Genomic DNA, 17,542 nt, shown 5'->3' with positions numbered 1-17,542 from the left:
GGGAGCTACCAGGAAGATGAAAACAAGGGAAACTTTTACCGGTGGCTGGAAGCATCCAAAGCAAATCATTTTTGCAGTGATTTGGAGCCGCAGATATGTTTGGGAGCGGGCGTCTCAATAGTGCCATTCATTGGGAGCCCACAGCCCTTCATGGGGACGGGATCCTCGTTGCGTGGGGAGGTGACATGGGCGAGGAGCAGCCACCCTTGGCAATCCCTTGTTGAAGCAGGGAGGGACTGCTGTAAGGTCCTGCTAAAGCAGGCACAGTGCCTCTCCTGATGTTTCTCTTCGCAGCCACGGAAGCTGGAGAAGCTGGGAGCTGGATGTGTGCTCCATTGGGACCAAAAGAATACTTGTTTTGTCAGAGTGGAGTTGAACAGTCAGAAAGGTCCCACCCAGAGCATCCTCCAGGTCCTCAATGGCGCATCCCAACGCTCAGATCCCAGCTCTATCCTAGGATGTGCCATCACCCATCTGCAATGGAGTGGGTTCGGGCAGGGACGTGTCCCAGTGGGATGACCTGTGGGGTCTTCTCTGGACCTTCAGCTTCTGCAGGCACATGAAATCAGCACCTGGCAGGAATGGAGCTGAGGACGTGCTGAGCTGGGGATGGAAGCAATCTGCTGCTCAAGAAAAGGGAGGGGGAAGACAAGATGAGAGGGGTCCTAGGAAAAACAAATATTTTCCAATAAGTTTTCTGTTAGAAATGCCTATGCTGGATGTTTCTCCTCTCTCAAGGCTTGGGCATATTCTTTTCAAAGGAAGCCTGAAACCTTTTAAAGAGAAATATCAAAGGAAACATTTCTTTTCACTGACATTTTTCATAAAAACAAAATATATTTCTTGACAGGCCACGAAGCGACCCAGATCATCAATCCAAATGCAAACGGGCGTTCAGGAGAGCTTGCAAACATATCAAAGAGCTCTGGGCCAGGCCTTTCCTTTCCATTTTCACTGCAGCTGCTGCCATTGCTGTTAAGAAACATGAAAACAGGGCAGGGAAAATGCCTCCTTGTGCGTGGTTTTGGCGTGAAGGCTTAGAAGAGCTGATTCTGTGCCTGCTTCCCTGCACCCCTGTCCCTGGGCTGCTTGGAGCAACAAGGTGTATACACGTATGGTACTGAGCACAAGGCAGGACGTCAGGCCATGTCACTTGTCTCCCTTCCCAACCATTTATCTCTGGCGTCCCAATGGCTTGTGTTACTCCAAACACGTTGATGATGTCTGTGCTCTGGGTGGATGGAAAGCTTCTCCTGGCAGTTGCCTTCCCAGCGCTTTGTTAGCCGTGCTTGTAATGATGCAGTAGCAATTAGCAGCTCATATCAGACCAGGGGCCCCACAGCACTGGGACCATCTAAGCAACAACCTAATCCCTATTACCTGTAAGCATCCTTGTGAAATTATTCTTGCAAGGAAGGAGGAGATCTTTGTTGGTGTTCACTAAACTCGTGCCAGTTCATCCTCTCACCCTTGCAGTGACATGAGAGAATCATTCCCGGAACATGTTTCCAAATTGCTGAAGAAACTAAGCCCTAAATCCCACTAGCATTAAAGGCTCTTTGGCACTTGGGAAAATGTTACCCTTCGGGAGCCAAAAAGAACCGCAGTTTTCAGCTGTGTCCTCCAGTCTTAACAAAGGATTCCCTCTGTGAGCATCGTGGCCAAAGCCCATCTGCTCTGCACCAGGAGGGACAGTGCAAAGCTGTGTCTTCCCAGGAATGAGATCCACATAGGAATATAGGCATAGGAATTAACCTCCCAGAAAAGTGCTTTTGTCTTCATTGCACTCCCTTTTTCAACAACAACAACAACAAAAGTATGAAAAAGAGGTGGGAAAAGTGATAGATTTTGCCATGGGAAAAAGTTGTACTTTCCAGAGTATTTTTGAGCCTTATTGGCACAGCTGCCCACGGAGTGGGGGGTCACCATCCCTGGGGGTGTTGCAGAGCTGTGGGGATGTGGCACTGAGGGATGTGGGCAGTGGGTATGGGGTTGGATTGGGGATCTTCGTGGTGTTGGCTTTTGCTGTTTTTCCGAGGTGTTCGGGTCTGGGATGTGGCACAGGGGATGTGACCACCCCAGAACCCTTCGTGGGATGCATGGGGATGTGAGCAGCAGCTGCAGGATGCTCAGTTCCCAGCCATGCCGAGCACTGGGGCTGAGAGGAGCTGCCCTTATCTCGGGGTATTAGCACTGCTATAAACCTGATAAGGCTGGAGTTTCCCATAAAAATCCAAGAGGTGGGACTCCCATGGAACGGAGGCTTCTCAGCATCGGTGCCACATATGGAAATAGTGCAGAGGCTGCGTTTTCAGCCGCCACGACTGCAATTTGAAGAGAAAAAGAGAGGTATTCCAACTATTTTGTCTTTAAAAGGAAATACTGAATAACTTATGGATAAGACATTAACAGGCCTAGACCACTCGTGGCCATTAAAGAGCCCTCGGCACTATTTGCGGGAGGGGAACCGGGGGTGTTAGTCTTGGACTGCAGCCCAAATTCCTGTTTGAGGAAACACATCCCGACTACCTAAAATTCCACCTGCACTTGGACTCAGGTACCAGGCCTGTATTCCCAGCAGTCGGTGGGTCTGAAGGGTTGGGTACCTCTGTACATCATCAGTGCTCCCGGGCAGACGAGCTGTCTCGATGCACCCAGTTCAGCTCGGGGTCTGGAGTTCAGCCCCCTGCAGGGAAGCAAACCCCTCACTTTGGGGTAGGAATTATGGTTCTGACCTCCAGCCTTTATCTTTAAAGGGAAAAGAGTTGTTCAGAGGTGGGACGGGTCCTGTGGTGGAAAGCTGTGATGCTTCATTATCAGAAATATAGGGAGCAGAGGGATGGTGGGGTCCAGCACACATCTGCTCCAGCATCCCTGCTCCAGCTGCTGCTTTCTAATGATGTGCTGCCCCTGCGTCAGCCCTCGCCTGCATCTCTGCGGTGTTTGGTGCCATCAACAACCCCTGTCCTTGTTTCTGTGCTGTAAATATCCCCTCCCATCCTGCAGCCCTGTCTGCTCTGTGCAGCCACTGCTGCATTCCAGCCCAAAGGTGGCCCCACTGCAGCCATAGGAAAAGTGATGTGCACAGAGCAAGAATCCTTCCAGATGAAAGGTGGTGATAGTTGCAGACAGTTATTTTATCTTCCTCTGACTTTAAAGATAACACGCTACCAGCATGTGAAAGGGCATCATTTTTCTTCTTTGGGAGTTATGATCTGGTCCCGCTCCACCCCACGGATTACAGCTTTGCAGTGGAGCTGTTATTGCTTAAAAAGCAGATCAAATCACACATTCCCACCCTTTTTTTCACTTCATCTTCTCTGCGCCCCTGAACTGGCACACTGTGATGGCAGAGAGCAGCTTACCTTAGCAACCGCTCCCGCAAATAGGGCTCAGGTTCCCAAGTGTGCAGGGAATTGCAAATCGGAGAGAAGCTGTGTATTCAGATATAAATACTTTTCACACCTTGGCAAAGCAGATTTCGCCCTGCCTTTCTGGGTAATGATGCACCGTCCTCCGCCATCACAGCTTTGCATTTCATGCTGTCCCTGGAGGACTTTTCCTGCTCATCTCAGCAGTAACACTGCCATCCTGGTCCTGCAAACAGCAATTGCACATCCAAGGAACAAATCTGGTTACGGCCCTGGCACGTCGGGGTGGGCTTTAATCCCAGGCACGTCCCTTGTTTGATGGGGCAAATCTTAGATGATGAGGACAACTGTGGTGCTGGAAGCAAGGGGTGATTTGTTGGCTCAGCTGAGACTGGTGGCAAAATCCACACTGATTTTGAGGATGCCAGAATTTCACTGGAAGCTTTTTATGGCATCCCAAGCAGAGCACACGGTGGCTGAGCTGAAGGAACTGCTCCACGGGAGCCTCCAACCCAACTCAATATCATCCCAACCCGACGTCATCCCTACACAACATCATCCCAACCCAACCCAACATCATCCCAACCCAATACTACCAATTGTAATGGGGTACTGAAGGCAGCTTTTCCTTACTGCTCTGTCACAGCCACGACATGCGAGTGGCCCCCTTCGCCCAGCTATCTCCCCTGGTTTTCAGCCCATCTGTTACTTGTAGGAGGATGTTTGTGCTTTCACCACCAGGCACATGCAAGGTTCCTGCTGTTTTAGAGGACCATTGTGTCCCAAGCATCCTCCCATGGGCTGAGGGAGCGGCGCACGTGGGGACCAATGTAGGTGAAGGATGCCATGTACATTCCCATGGGAGCTGGTGCAGGTTGGGGTGTCAGGGATGGGCTGGCCTTGCTGCAAGCTATGAGAGGTTTCCATTTTCCACCTTCCAGGCAATCGCCGAGGAAAGAGATTGTCTCATTTTTTCGTGTACGTATATCTCGTCTCATGGTTGCCGAGGCAACACTGTGTATGTTTGCAGGCTGGAAGGATCTGGGGATGGAAAATGAAGCCAGGGAGTGGACCGAGGAGAGAAGTCCAGCAGGAATTTTCCTCTGGTCTTTTGCAGCCGATTGGTTCCCTCTAATTTAAGCCCCTCTCGTGGGATTAGTCATCAAATCTGAGATTTCCATTTTTATTATTTTAAATCAACCACGGCCGCTCCTGGGAGGCCGTTTTTCATGTTAGAAATTAACCTCACCGAGATTCAGCCGGTGGGGGCTGCGGGAGGGGAGCCAGCAGTGGGGTAATACCATAGAAACACAAACAAGGTACAACAGCGCTGCTTCCAGCCCCGCACCGGGACACCTGCGCTGTCCCACTCACTGCCTGTGCTTGGCTTTAGGGTTCCCCTGGCTCAAGGCATTGCTGGGGTGAGCCTCATTTCTTTTCCTCCCAGCTTTAGGGTGGTGGGGCTGGAAGCAGGCGTTCCCCACCAGTGCTTTGTGCAGGGACACGGAGCGGTGGTGCTCTCTGCATGCACGGGGAGGGCACGGCGTAGAGCTCAAAGCAGCACACACAGCATTACAGCAGAGCGTTTTCAGCTGTTGGGAAAAAGGCTGTAAAACACAATTCCCACCGTCAGCAGCCCCGTGGGTCCGGGGTACATCAAATCGGGTATTTTGCCACTGGCAGCAACCAAAACCTGATGCTCCAGCGGATGGTAAACCCTCAACTAATCCCTTTAATTGTTTAATGCCACAGCCAGAGAGGACATTTTTTCTGATCCCATTAATCTTTGCTGTGAAGGAAAGGCTTTTGTAACCATATCCATAGCTTGCAACCCCCTGGTTATTCCCATAATCTAGATATCCAGCTTTCTTTAGCCATCCCCCTAACCTAACTGCAGGTTAGCAGGAGAGAGGAAAGATGCTGCCTGCAGCCTTTAAAACCCCTCAACTATCAAAAAAATGAGGCATAGCATGAGTGCATGCATCCCAAAGGGAGATGGGCAGCATCCCAATGGGAGATGGTCAGCATCGCTGTGCTGCTTGCCTGCACCCCACCTGCCTTCCAGCTCCTTGAGCATCGCATTCATACAAAGGGAAGGAGAGGAAGCACGGGAGGGAGGGGGAGAGGGTGTTTCTGGTATTGAGCAGCGGTGCAGGGCCATTTCTCTCGGCAGCTGACAGTGTAAATGCATTTCCTGGCAAGCAGCTCGCTCTGTATTAAAATTCTTGATGAAGATTATTAAAGTGTGTTTATGAAAAGCCTGCGAGTGCTTCTTGGACTCCGAGATGGCTTTTCAAAATGAGATGTTTGGGTGCGGGCTGAGCACTCACAGGTTATTAAATCCAGCCTGCCCCAGCCCCAAGGCATGGGGTGCAGCTGCCCATGCAGCCTGTGCAGCCTCTCGCCATGCCCAAAGCATTGCTGCAAAGACACCTGGGAGTACTGCAAGTTTTAAGGAAATGCTCGTGACCCCCTGACCCCAGCTTGGGCTGCCGAGGTGTGATGGGAGATGTGGGGCCATACTCCAGCCCCAGTGGGGACTATTGGGCTGGAGCAGTGCGCCCTGCTGTTTGTGCTGGCACAGCTTTGGGAGATGTCTCTGCACTGGAGACAGAGCCCTCCAGTGCCACACACAGACAAGCATCCCACCCACTGTGCCAGCAACTCCGCTGACACCTCGAGGTCCCCCAGCACCACGTACCCACCTGCGTGTGCTCCTGACCCAGCTACAAAAAGCCCCTTGCACACGCACACGCACGCACAGATGCATGCACACCCAGCTTCATGTAATCCCTTGCACACACGTGCGGATGCACACACAGCTTCGTGCACAACCCTTGCACACATGCTTGTGCAAAATGCATGCACACCCCTTGCACACACACACACGTGCTGCATGCACACCCCGTGCACACCACGAGCGCCTGGGGCAGCAGCTTTGGCCGGGGGGTTGGCTCGCTTTCCTGCACGCTTTCCCCTTCCAGCCTCAAGCAGGATTTTTAACATGGGAGACCAGGTTGTATATCTAAATATATGTCCTTTAAAAAAAGACGTTTCCAAGAACAATGGTGGAAGCAACCCAAAAATGTGCTAAGGAGGACGAATGCATCAGGACTGGAGTCCAAGCAAAATATCGGAAGGGTGAATCAGAAAGGAGGGAAAAAAAAAATAGGAACGTATGGAGTTTTTAAAAGTTTTTTTTTTTTTTTTTCCTTTTTAATGTTAATGGCAGTTTTTCAATTTGAGCTTCAAGTGCTGGAGAAATGTGTCAACTGCTGCTGCCCCGAGCCATATTTCGGAGGGGTGCAAAAGCATTGTTGTGGTGACACGTTCAAGATGGTTTTAATCCAACCCCTTTTAGCCATTGCAAAAATGTCTTTGCTATTATTGTTATTAATTGGGCTCATTAATTTGTGTCCTGCACTTTCCTTCAGCTCCTCTGTCTCTGTGCAGAGTGATTCCCCCGGTGGTGTTTGATTAGTGGGGCTAATTAGAGCCCGCTCCCACGGGTTGGTCTCAGCCTGAGCTCCCCAGTCCCTCTCAGCTGCAATCATTCAGGTTGGAGAAGACCTCTCATATCCCCAAATCCAACCCCAGCCCACCCCACCGTGCCCACTGCCCACATCCCTCAGTGCCACATCCCCACAGTGCTGGGACACCCCCAGGGACGGTGACCCCACCACCCCCTGTGCAGCTGTGCCAATTAGCAGCAGGGAGGGATTTATGGCAGCTTCTCAAAGGGTGAAAACTGAGCTTTTCTTAAATCTCCATAGGAAAGTCAGGTATGCACTAACCTATAGGAAACCCATGGGGCGAGCAGACGGCACAAAACCAACGTGAGTGATGGTGAAGTTATGAGGACAGGGTCAGCCTGCGTCCTATGGGCATGGCACTGCTTTCAGGCTCCTCACCTCTTGGGTTTGCTCCTTTCTTTAGGATTGGCTCTGCCCCTTTGCTTGCCTGGAGCTCTCTGAGCCCTGCTCCCATCTTAGCAGAGGTCGCAGCCTAAAGAGCCTAAGGAGGGCTGATTGCAGAGAGCGGATGGAGAGACCATAAAATAATAATAAAAAAAAAAAAGGCAATAAAATCTTGGGTTTGATTGCACGAAACAGGAAGAAAATCAGTTCTCCAGGCCAATCAGGATGGCCCAGGCAGAGGTGGGATCAGTCCCAAGTTCATACTTGGTGACTGCAGCATCCGTCAGGGTTACAGACAATCTGCGTCTCATTAATCATCCCATATAAACAGAGGGGGACTCTCTGGAGCGGAGCGGTGTCGCTGGATGAATGGCCTGCTCTTGGAAAATAAACATTTCCAACTCTGCCCCGGCGTTTATTTTTGCAGAATGCCTTTGCTGTGCTGCAGTGCTTTGCTGGCAGTGGGACATGCACTGCCCTGGGACACCCCAGACCCGTCCCGGGAGGCCCGGAGTGATGCAGGGCGAGAAACGCCCCCATAGAATGGCATTTCTGTTCAGCAATTGGGAGTTTTCTTTTTTCCCATCCACAAAAGGCCGCCAGGTGCAGGCTGGGATCCGCGCTCACCCAAACATGCCTTTAATTCTGATTTATTAAGATGGTTATTGTATAGATGATTGGAAACATATTCCAGGAGATTTAAGGGCCTCGGAGCAGACGTGCAGCCATTACAGAGCTGTTAATCCTCTATAAATATGCTTTTAATCATGCCAGTATTTAACATTCGATAACTGTCCTATTAAATGTAACGTATAGCTGGTGGCTTTGATATCAAGAATGACAAGCTGTTGCTCTCTCCCACAGGCCCACTGGCTTCTGCTGCTCAGGAAATACCCCCAAACCCACCAGTGGACGCTCACCCCAACCCCCCCCCTCCCACCCAAAGGCTCCCGGTTGGTGCTTGCACTTTCCTGCACGAGGACCATCAGCAGGAGAGGGATTTGCTGCAGACTGCAGCAGGTGAGTGCCTTTTCACAGCTGGAAAAGACCTATAAGGATCACTGAACCCGACTCCTTTTGTCGCTGCCTGCTTGTTCCTTAGCATCACTCAGTGCATCTTTTGCCTTTGTTCTGAGGGGCAGAGCTGCATGCACGTATCAGTTTTGACATCAGGAAGAGTAGGTTCCATGAGAAACCCCTATTCTGGGACTTCTGTGATGGACAGAAGGAAGCAAGCACACCCCCGTACACTCGGTTGGTCATGAATGACATAACCTGGGCAGGTTCCCATGTGGCAGTTCCCCAGGGTGGGCGGGCTGTGGGAGAAAGCGGGTTGTGTATGTGAAAAAAATAATAATAAATGTCAATCCGTGACATTATTTTAGCTGGAAAATGCTCCCCAGCTCACCCCAGCACACCACCCATCCCATACATCCCACAGGGCTTGGGGAAAAGGGCGGCTGCCCTTTGCCGTGCGGGAATCCCGGCATGAAATGATGTCTGTGGCACTGCTGGGTCCACGCCAAGGGCTGAGGTATCCCCGTCTGCCTCGGCTGTCGTGCTTCCTTTGTTGATGGTTCTGCAAATCGATGCTTTTGTCCCCAACACTGCCCGGCTGTCCCTTGGCCGGCGCAGGACAAGGGGCCATTCTTCGTGGAGAACAGTTGGGGATGTCATGGCGGGGCGGTTGGCCTCCAGCCATCACCTCCCACCGCCCTCCACACCTCGGTCACAGCTGGGCCATGCCATCCATTGGGAGCAGCCCAAGGAGTGAGGGTGAAGGCCCCCAGCTCTCCCAGCTCCATTTCCAGCACCTCACCCCGTGCCTCGGTGCCTCTCCGCGTGCTCTGAGCCAGGCAGGCACTTGGAGCAGGAGCTGTTTGCTTTGGCTCATGGCAGGCTTTGTGCAGCCGCCGGCCAGCTTTCCACAGCCCACCCTATGGACATCCCTCCCCAAGCACCTACCTGGGCCGCCGGCACCACCGCATACTTTGGCTGTGCTGTGCTGTTTCCGTGCCCGACCTCCCCCTGAAGATGTCAGCTGGGGGGGCTGTGAGGACCTGCCACCCCCTGCCCATCTCTGTGTGAGCCATCATTTCCAGCCCTGGAATATTCCCTGCATCTTTCTGTATCATTCCCTGTGGGTTGGGAGTGTGGTGTAGCTGAGGATGCAGGCGGCTGTGTGAGCGAGGATGCTCAACGTGGAAAGAAAGGGGAAAACAAATCACAGCTGTGACTTTCAGCCCTTTGCAGTCCTCGATGCTCAAAATAATGCAGGATCTGAGCAAGGGCAGGGGCACGGCTTGGTGCTGCTCACCTTCCCCAGGCACAATGCTTTCAGAATCCTGAATAGATGTTTTCATCACATCAAAACCTGCCTGCAAAGTGCTGTCTGGCAGAACTCTATTCAGCTGGAAAAACACCGGCTCGCTCTCGCTTTGAGTTATCTCTATGGACCTCATACAAAGTCTCATTTATTCGCTCCCTTTTCGGATGGCCTCCACTTCTCCATCTCCAGGCGTTCACAAATCACGATTTGCATCTCCAGCATCAGCGCTCAGCAAGAACTCTCTGTTTCATTTTGCTTCTGTTGCTGCCGTTTCTTCTGCCTTTTGATTCCCTCTTGGACGTCTTTGAGCTTTCTGCTGACTCTGAGAGCTAGGAAAACGCTTTCTTCTGTAGTGCTTCGGATGCTAATGAAATTTTTCAGCCCCAGCACATGAAATCAAGCAAGCATTTGGTGTCTGTCAGCTCCCAATGAACTTGTCTGCACTGCAGGAGGGCTGGCTGTGTTTAGGGCTATAACACAACAGCACAAAGTCATTGTTATCCTAGGACCATGCTGTGCTGTTTCTGTCCATCCTGGTACCTGGAGGGAGCCGGGACACTTCTGCCCTCTCCAGCTCAGTATTTTCCTGGGAGAAATCTGAGTGCAAACAAAGTCAGTCAGTACATCTATCTAGGGACATGTGGGGAGGTTCATTTTTTGCCAAGTGCAGAATGCTTTGACAGCTTCGTTCAGTTCTCACTTGGGTTAAATCTCTGCTAAAAGAGCGGTGCTGCACTGCACAGCTGCCCAGGGAGTGGGGGGTCACCGTCCCTGGGGGTGCTCCATAACCGTGGGGATGTGGCACTGAGGGATGTGGGCATGGTGGGGTGGGGTGGGGTTGGACTCAGTGATCATGGAAGTCTTTTCCAACCTTTATGGTTCTATGATTCTGTGACTCCATGTGCTGCTGCCTGCAAACCAGGCCTTGGGCTGCTTTGGGATGGGGCTGTCTCCGTCAGTGCTGGGCACAGATTGGCTGTGTGGGGGCTGTTTGAATGGGAAACCTTCCCTAGAAAACCCCTCCTGGCTGCAACTCCTCCTTACACCTCCTTCGGAGCCTCATACAGCTTCAATCTGCTCCTAATGAAAGCAAGCCAAACCCTGCCTGCTTCCTACCACCCACAGGCAGTCAGTCCACCAGGCCCAATTCTGGCAAACTGGACAGGGTTAAACCTACCCTTAGCACTGCCGGCCCCTATAAAGAGTCTGACAACAAACCCCCCCAAAAGCATGAAGGACATCTGTCCTCCCCCTGCATTTCCACCCCTCTGGTGCTCCCCGGCACCAAGAGATGGAGGTGGCCAAGGAAGGCCACGAAGTTACTTCATTCCTAAATCATTTTCCCTCCTTTGCCTTCGTTAAACCGCAGTGCACCCTTCGGTGTGAGGAAATGGCATCCACGTTCCTCTTTTACTGCTCATGAACTATTCAGTGATTAAGAAAACGGGGGAGCTGGGGGCACTCATTCTTGACCTTGGGGAAGGCAGGAGGCTTATAAAAGCTCTAAGTGCTGCAGAAATTACGAGGCAATTAAAAATGAGGGCCAGAGCTGGGCCCGGGGCAATAAAAACGGGAGGAACTGATGTCAGCCCCATGCAGGGCGTGGGGACTCACAACCTGTTCAGCCCCGACTGGAAATGCAGGAGCATTTATCTCAGTTTACCAAAGCTGTGCTTGGGTTTCCTGAGCTTCCAAGAGCCGATGAACCCTGAAATCAATGGAGATGTCAGTGCAAATTAGCAGGGTGTGTTTTCTAATTGCAGCACTCGCTGCTTTTGGAGCTGGGTGTTTCCAAGAGCAGGAACTGATGTCCTCAGGTGAGGCTGTGCCAGACCCAGGGAGGTGATGGAGTCCCCATCCCCGCAGGGCTTCAATAAGAGGGTGGATGTGGTACTGAGGGACGTGGGCAGTGGGCATGGCAGGGATGGGTTGATGGTTGGAGATGAACCCAGTGGTCTTTTCCAACCTTGATGCTCCTGTTCTGTTCTATGACCAGTGGTTGGGTTTTTCCTTCAGGTGTCAATGACTTCTTGTGCAAACCTCTTGAGTTCAAGTGCGTGGTGGCATGGAGCGAGTGCTGCTCTCTGCGTCCTCTTAGGAAAGTCCCAGAAAGTGTCACCTGGCTCTTAGGCCATGCTGAGAACATTTGCCCACGTCCTCTGACCAGCTGTAAAACAGGAAAGCACCAAAAAAGGAGAGTTTTTCAGTCTGCATTTGCTAAGCTCTCACCCAGCAGGTTTGCTCAGGTTTGGTCATATGTTTGCTTGTCTGCGCTGGAGTGCTGGCAGGATGGGAGCAATGTGGGTCTATTGCTTTGGCATAGAAAGGGCCCAGAACAAAACCCAGCTCTGGCCCAAATGTCCCAAAAGGGTCCTGGCCACTGTGAGCAGCTCCATTTGGAAGCAAACTCCCAAAACCAGATGGGTGAAGCAGAGAACAGGCACAGCTCATGGCACATAGATGATGGCATTCTCACATCCTCCTGCAGCATCCACTGCGCTGATCAGTTCTGCACATTTCTGCAATGAACGCTGGCATTTCCCCAACCACATCCACGCAGCGCAGACCAGAAACCCCATTTCTCCATGCAGATCTCAGTGGGATAAATGCTGACCACAGAGACATTTTGCAACACCGTGCAGCCTTGCAAAATGCGCTCTGTGTGTCACAGTGGGGTGGAAATATTTCCGTGGCAGAATTGCATTGCAGCATCTGCATTCAAGGCAAGAGGGCTGGGGCTGCACAGGGCATGCTATGTGTCAGTGCAGCGCACAGCTGGCTGGAAATTTGGTGCAGCACTGCATTTTGGGGGGTGTTGGTGCTCAGTGGGACAGCTGTGCCATGGCAGGGCTGGGAGCTGAGCCTCAGTTCCTCACTGCCACCCGTTGTTGTTCCTCTTTCCCGTGCGCTTGTGTGCAGGGGATGCTGGCACAGACAGCCTTGGCTGCAGCGTGGAGACATGGCAGTGCTTGCACCAGGAAAACCCAAACATGCAAGTGGGAACCACAGGCAGCCCACACCCAAATGGGACCACAGGGGCCCTTTTTGGTGTCGGAGCACTCTGCAATATGGTAGCCCCAATGCACGGCCCCTCCACTGCCAGCCCCTCGCCCCAGGCTCTTGCAGCTCTGTTTTTACGGGCAGCTCGTTAGCTTCCCTGCTCACTCAGTTTATGTTTGCTGGCTCTCGCTGGCGTTTCCCTCCCTGTAAAACAAGAATGCACAAACACGGGGAGAGGGGTCCCAGCAAGGAGGGTGCAGATGGGGAGCAGTGGGTCTGGGTTACCCCTGGGGCTGGGAGAGAAGGACAGAGGGATTTACCCGATGCCCTCACTGCCTCGAGCCCTTCCCACTCAGCGGATACTCTGCCTTCTCTCCTGTTTTGAAGGGCTGCATTAAAATCCCAGGCCCTGCTGAGGGTGTTGTGGCTGAAGGTATGAAATCCAGCCTCGCTGCTTTGTGTCCTGAATGATTTTCATCCCAGCTCATGCTATCAGATTGGCTTTTATTTTTTTTTTTCTTTTGGATTTTATGAATGAGTGTAATCCTTCAGCAGGAAGGGAGGTGTCAGCTCAGATGCTTCGGTCCTCATGTTTTGGTGGTCATTAATAACGCCTGCAGTGCTTTCTGGAAGTGCGAGCCAAAGGCTTGGGATGTAACAGCTTCCTAGTGGAAAAAGTGAGTTTCTTCCAAATCAAAAGGTCTCACAAAAACAACACCTGGTTTCTGATATCTTCTTTTCACTTCATTTCAAATGCTTTGCTCTGCTCTCATAAAAAAAAAAGAAACGTGAGTGTGAAGTATTATTGTACCTCATTTGCCTTTGCCTTGTTTGAGGTGCAATTTTATATTCAGATCCGTATTTGTAATAGAGATGCCTGCTTTTAACAAGGCATTAGATACCAAAGGGAAATATTTGTGCCTGGTTAGCAGGGAACAATGGCTCGCTGCCCAGATGGAGCATCCAATGGCATGCTGCCCAAATGCAGCACCACGGCTATTTGTAGCTGAAAGGGAGGATGCATTAAGTCTTGCTGGAGCCAGGCTGTGCCCAAACAAGGGGAGCACCCCCAGAGGTGTGCCTCACCCCCTGGATGCCCCATCCTGGGAAAGGCAGGGGATGGGGTACCCGAGCAGGGCTGTGTCCTTGGAGCCACGTTCTGCACCGTGCACACAGGAGCGACGCTCCCACCCGTGGATTCATTGCAGCTGTGTGCCTCCACCTTGTGATGGATCCCAGATGATTTCTCAGCCAGAGCAGTGCAGCCACTCGTGTTAGATTATAAACTGGAACTTTTACAGGCTGTATGTGGGGTTTGTGGCTTCCTTTCCCTCTCTCCGTCTCCGAAGTCCGTGTTTCTTAATAAATCATCCTGTAGCCTGAGCTGAGTCTTGCTGCTTTAACTAGCTTATTTTTTTGCTGATAAGCTGGACTTTGAATTCTCCCCAAGATCACGGGTTGGGGCCGGTAATATCATGAAGGAGAGACTGTTAGTCGTGATATATCACATGCCAATGGGAACGGCGCGGAGCGCTTGCTGCGAGCAGCTCGTTTCCCTTGTATCAGCATTTACAGGCAGAGCACTTGTATCTTGCAGAGGTGGTGGGAGGGAAGTCAGGTCTCCCACCAAATATAAATTATGTCTATTGTTGGAGCCAACTCAACAGAGCCACAGAGCAGAGCTCTAAGGTATGTGCAAAGGGTAAGGGGAAAATGGGCACCAGTGGCAGGGAGATGTTCTGGTATGTGCCTATTTCTTACACTCTATTGGTGCAAAAGACTTTTTAAGGCTTTGATCCTGACTTCACTCCTGATTTCTTCTCTTGAACCATCCTCAGTCCAAGGAAACCTAAATCCACCCAAGGTTGGGCCTGAAATCCACCCAAGGTTGGGTGGAACAAAGCGGGAGTGAAGTATATCTGCTACACCCTCTTGCTCTCTTTTATTCTTCTTTGCCACCACCCTGACAGCCAATAAATTTCTGTTCTCGACAGCTCCAAGCAAACACATTACATTCTCAGATCCATCATGCTCTGATCCTTATTCTCACAGCCAGTGACCAAGCTCCTTTCCCAGTATTGCCATTGACTTTGGCCAACTGCTCCCATGGCCATGCTGCTACATGGACATGTCTGCTCAGCACTCCTTCTTGGAGTCCACAGCAACTCCCATCACGTCCCATAGAGACTGTAGTCCCAAAATCACGTTCCTGTAGGGTTAATCCTCCAGAGGCCGGCGGAGGGCATAGCACAGGTCATCCTTATCAGAGGAGCTTTTATCTGGCTCCTGCTCCTTTGCAATGAGGGCGGGAGTTGGTCTGGGGCTCCCTGCAGTGAGAGCATCTTGTTCAGTGCCCCACTGCTCCAGAGACAGTTCCCTGTGCTGCAGGGATCAGACAGTTTGTCGCGTCGGAAAATTTTTGCTGCTTGCCCAGCTGGGGGCTGGAGATCAGCCAGGGTCCCTCCGTGGGAAGGCAAGATGTGGGGACACGGTGAGGATGCTCTCGGGGCTTTGCTCTCTTCATGGGAATCTGTCTCACTCTCCTTTTCCATTTGTTTTGTTTTTTTTTTCTTTTTTTTGCCTTTTGGAAGCTATTTTGATTCAAAAAGATTCTGGTTTTTCTGGTCTGTAGTTCAGTTTTGTTTGTCTATAGGCTGTGTGCCAATGGCGTCTGCCCTGTCCCTGCTGCCTTAGTCGTACAGTCACAGAATCATTCAGGTTGGAAAAGACCTCTCAGATCGTTGAGTCCAACCCCACCGTGCCCACTGCCCACATCCCTCAGTGCCACATCCCCATGGTTATGGAACACCCCCAGGGATGGTGACCCCCCACCCTCTGGGCAGCTGTGCAGTGCAGTATCACTCTTTCTGAGAAGAAATGCTTCCTAATGCCCAACCTGAACCTCCCCTGGTGCAACGTGCATTACCTCTCATCTTTGCCTTCTTGCAAAAACCACCAGTACACACAGCATGAAAACCCTTCTTCATTTTTGCAGGGAAAGATCATTTTGGCTGGTGAACCCCTCGCATGTGGGCTGTGCACCCCACGAGTAATCCTGTTGGCAGGGATGCTGGCAGCATCCTCAGTGGCTCTGAGCAATTTGCTGATCGGGCGCATCCCACCGCCTTGCTACAGCATCGCTTTGTGGTTGAACCTCTGGGGTGAACTCCTTGAAGAAAGGAGAGCTTCATCACATATCTGCTGATGGATGGGTGTGTGTTTACCTTGGCTTTCCCATCTCGTGGCTGCGGGTAGTTATCTCAGTGATGAATTCGTCCATGCGAGGACCTTTGGATCATGGGGGCAGAAGGGAAGCATCTATTACTTCGGTTTGGCATGGGGGGGAAGGAATAACAGAGAGGAGCCGGGTGGTGGTTGCACATCAAAGCCCATTTCTTGGCCTATCTCCTACATTTCATCTGGCCGTGGCGAAACTGCGGGCACAAGGAGCTGTCTTGTACATCCCAGCCTCGTGTCTGGGTCTGCAGGGGGAGAAAGGAATGTCTTGATTTCTGCATGCTGGGTGTGCTGCTCTCCTCCCTGCCTACCCTGCCAGGGATGCATTCTTGCAGGGCAGAGAGCCCCGGGATCCCTCAGCCCCGGGTCACTGCAGTGCCACCAGGAACAGCATCGGAGCGCATGGGCACTGCCAGCAGTCCCCTTTCCTCCTTCCCCCATCCTCAAAGCTCTCAGCGTGTTCTCAATGAGGGGACCTTTTGCCAGCATTGTGCAACACCAGCTGTGTTTTCCTTGAACTTTGCTCAGCCTTTATTCTGTGCCACCAGAGGAAAGAGCATTGCTGGTTCCCAGTGCACATGGCTATCACAGCCCCGTGTCAGGCTTTGCTCTGTGTGCTGTCACCGTGTTGTCCCTGGGGCAGCCAAGCAGCATCAGCACAGCCCTCCATCCACCCAGCTCCCTCAGCCCCTGGCTGCCAGCAGAGCTGTCCTGCAGTGCTCCAAATGAGCACTGTGGCAGAGACATGAGGGTGCACACACATCAGGTGACAGCATCCCCCCTCACCCCCCAGGAAATCCATAGTGTCACCCCAGCCCTTCTTACTCCACGGCTCCTCCAAGGCCTTGGGCTGTCTGTCCCACTGAAAGCCATCACCCAGAGCACTGATGCCATACCAGCCACTGAGGCTTGCTATTTTATATCTTTCCCCCTTGCCTTTTGTTGCTCAGATCCAGGTTTACTCAGCCCACAGCATCAAACCATCTGCTCACGAGTGGCAGCTGCTCCACAGGATGGTAAAACTGTGTCTGCAAGGAGTTGGTTTGCTCGGGAGGGGACAAGGAGGAGAAGACCCACATTTGGGACCTTCACTGAGTTGGGTACAGAGAACTGCCCTGAAGGAATGAGAGCTTGGTCTGGTGACAGCTGGCACCCAGACTTTTTAGATCTAAGGGTTCTGCAGGTGGGGCAAAGCCATCTGAATTGGGCAAAGCCATCTGAATTAAGCAAAGCCATCTAATTTAGTCAAAGCTCCCTAAAGCACGCAACGGCCCTTCCCAGAGCTGCTGTTTGGAGAAGCCTTTGTTCAAATCACTGCTCTCAAAACCCATACGAACTCCTGAAGAAACTGCAAATTGAATCCCATAATGGCTCATATCTGGTGGGTTCGGCTCTCCAAACTCTGCCTGTAGGTATCACACATCAAACCGGGGTGTCTGTTGTGCTGACTCAAGTAGAAACTGGGAATTCCCCCTCCAGCAACGCATCAACCCAAATGGGAGTGGGAAACACAGGACCCCTACAGACCCCTTCCTATGCCCAATTAACTCATGCGTCCCCTCCCTGCCTGCCCAGCAGCCGCCACAGTGCATCTCTTGTGCACAGACGGCCATCCTCACCGCAGCGCGGTGCTCCTCGCGGGGCAGACAATGGCGTGGGCATGAATGGAGAATGCTCTCCTCTGTGGG

General features: G+C 51.9%; 1 protein-coding gene across 2 annotated transcripts in view; it reads left to right on the top strand.

Annotated features, from left to right (window-relative positions):
• Nucleotides 1–8,283, top strand: part of SNX19 (sorting nexin 19) — an 81,131-nt gene extending 72,848 nt beyond the window's left edge. The window contains exon 11 of one of the 2 annotated variants that reach the window (XR_001469995.4): nt 8,153–8,266. The gene's annotated coding sequence lies outside the window, so the exon portion shown is untranslated. Of the gene's footprint in view, nt 1–8,152 lie in introns of both variants that reach the window. The other variant, XM_015298133.4, reaches the window with a different exon arrangement.
• The last annotated feature ends 9,259 nt before the right edge of the window (nt 8,284–17,542 follow it).

Source organism: Gallus gallus, chromosome 24, assembly GCF_016699485.2.
Source record: "Gallus gallus isolate bGalGal1 chromosome 24, bGalGal1.mat.broiler.GRCg7b, whole genome shotgun sequence".
Lineage (NCBI taxonomy): Eukaryota > Metazoa > Chordata > Aves > Galliformes > Phasianidae > Gallus > Gallus gallus.
Note: the sequence above shows the minus strand (reverse complement) of the source record. Positions and strands in the feature narration are given on the sequence as shown.